This window comes from Frankliniella occidentalis, unplaced genomic scaffold (genome assembly GCF_000697945.3).
Source record: "Frankliniella occidentalis isolate FOCC.00 unplaced genomic scaffold, Focc_3.1 Scaffold221, whole genome shotgun sequence".
In the NCBI taxonomy this organism is placed as follows: Eukaryota; Metazoa; Arthropoda; class Insecta; order Thysanoptera; family Thripidae; genus Frankliniella; species Frankliniella occidentalis.
In genome coordinates this window covers 149,841-152,460 of record NW_026267347.1, presented here as the reverse complement: position 1 = coordinate 152,460, position 2,620 = coordinate 149,841, and the positions used below count along the sequence as shown (strand labels likewise).

Here is a 2,620-nt window from a genome sequence, read left to right as displayed (position 1 = left end):
CTAAGCGAGCCGTCGCTCAAACGGGCCGAAGGCCCGTTTTCGGATAGAAGATGTATTACACCATAAAAATTCAGAAGGGACGGGCCGAAGGCCCGTCCCAAACGCCGCCGGCAGGCCAAGCTGGGCCCGCTCCCTGCCCAGCAACAACTGCACGTTTTTCGATCGGTTGGAGTTGACCAATAGTAAAACTCGGAATTGGGCCTGATGTATGGGAGGCTTGGCAAGGATTCTGGGTTGCAAAAACATCGAAAATGCGCGCGAGGTTTTTCATAGGGCCTAACTCCTTCGGTCGACTTTAACACGCTCGCCAGGACGAATGACGTGTCGCATCGCGATCGGACAGGTAGCGTTCGAAAGAGTAACCTTTAGTGAACATATGACGTAAATATGACTCACCTGCGCCGCGCGCTGCGGCAGCCACCCGCACGTCACCACCTAAATTGACGCCCGCCCGTGGGCAAATCTTTAACGCCGAGGCGGGCTGAGTTCCCGACATCGGAGAGGGTTCGGACAAAGACCATCGTTGTCGGCATTGAAAATACTCCCCGAAAAACCACCGACGAGATTTGGGATGATTTTTTTTTAGGGCCCAGGCTACTTAACACTCACAAAAAAAGAATTCTAACCGCCTAATATTATTGGTAAACTTTCACTATACTTTATGTAACGGAAAATCTATTTAGTAGTATTTAAAACAAGAAAATAATTTTGGAGCCTTTGAAGACATTAATAACATTTTTGAAAATAAACTCCAAAATTATTTTCTTGTTTTAAAATAATAATTTTCTGCTGTTTTCATTGGTTCAGCCCTAAATGACATGTCTTTCAAATATTTCAGAAGGTACGGAAAGGTTTAATCATTATCCTAGCTTCTGAAATCTTGCGCGTCAAGTGATAATTGGGAAAAATGACTCATGTATGAAAAGTGTCGTCCTTTACAAACCCAAAGTTTCCGGAACTTGTTTTTTGTTTGACTTGTTTGAAAAGGAACCTACCTACATAATTAATATTACCTAGTTTTGATCACCTGATTCGTTTTAACTCTAAAAAATAACCAGAAACAACAAGTTTAAAACTAGGGGCTTAACTGTGATGTAAGGACCCATACGAAAAAAAGTTACTTTAGAATGTCTCGAGCCGAGACACACCGGAGACAGTGTCCAGACTTGATGGATACAATATTGAGACATTGTAGAGGCCCTATATGAGAAGCTGTCGAGGTGCTCGCAAGACACTGCTGAGTGTCTCTATCTTGTCGAGTCTGGAAAAAAAGACGTTCTAGAGACATTACTGAGACGCCATCATCGAGACGATGTCGAGACATTGGCAAGCCATAACCCAAGACGGCTTTGAGACATACGGGAGAAACCGTGGAGACATTCTCGAGGCAGCATGTAGCAGAAAGAATGAAAATGCAACGGCGGGTGAGCGCGCCGGAACGCGGATGCCAGTCAGAATCGAACTCAGAACCTTTGGGTTCGGAGTCGGGAGCCGTATCCACTGGGCCAGAGTGAACACGGATGCCAACTTCATTTGGCGGAAGGGCGGGGCTGCTTGTTAAAGTACAATACCCCTCTACCCTCAAGCGCCAGCGTAGAGAGGTTTTTCTCCAAGAGTGGGCACAGCTTCTCTAACCTGCGCACTCGATTGGGTGATGACACATTAGAAAAGGAAGTACCTTTAAAAGTGAATATGGAGCACTGGAGTGGGGGCAAGGGATAGGGTTACTATCTACACTAATATTGTGCCATACAGGTGTGTGCAGTGCAATACGCCTTCATGATGACATGCCATGATGCCATGATGCCACCGCCACGGCCCTGCGGCTGCCAGCACCCCTCCCCCCGCCCCGCTCGGTCACGGGGTCCGTGCCGTGGCCGCGGTGGCGGTGTGGCCTAGCTCGTGCTCGTACACCAGAGATACATTATGCGCTCATCGAAAATAACTTAGCTAAATCACTTTATCTTGTTACAGAGATTTTACATAAAGTCCAGTATGTGCTTCAAACCTCGAAGTGCAACGAAAAAAGGATCATCAGCAAATTGTAAGAGAGATTAATACTGTGCTAGCACGCTTCGAACAACAATATTGATATCACATGTATGACTGACAAAGGGTCTAACGGAAAGAAGGCCATAGAAGTGATGGGTGCACCCCACCATTTATGCTTAGGTGTGTGTTATTATTTTTTTTACGTTATAATCCGAATAGCGTGACCAGTGAAAGCATTACGTTTGCGTTACTCTTTTTGACAGGTCACGGAGTTCACAATTTAATCAGTATAGATGGCATTAAGGGAACCCCCTACACAGCTGACCTGTGCAAAAAAGCAAGGGCCAGTTGTAAGGCGGTACGTTACCGCACGCCTATTATCGAACGGGAAAACATCACTCGGCGCGCGCCCGATTAATAGCGTCGTGAACGCGGACACACAGATGGACGCCGACGACATGGAACCCATCCGTGACGACGACGGCGACGGTGAAGCCGAAGCTGCGTCGAGTTTCATCGAGTTTCCTGACTTGTCGGCCCCCACTAGTGTGAAACTTCCGGTTCCGACAAGATGGCATACCGTTCTCATCATGCTGGAGAGCATTGAGCAGAATAAGGTAAATTGAAT

At 46.9% G+C, this 2,620-nt stretch overlaps 1 protein-coding gene across 4 annotated transcripts in view; it reads right to left on the bottom strand.

The window, feature by feature from the left end:
• Positions 1-2,620, bottom strand: part of LOC113212266 (uncharacterized) — a 36,968-nt gene that overhangs the window by 12,240 nt on the left and 22,108 nt on the right. The gene's annotated exons all lie outside the window — the stretch shown is intronic.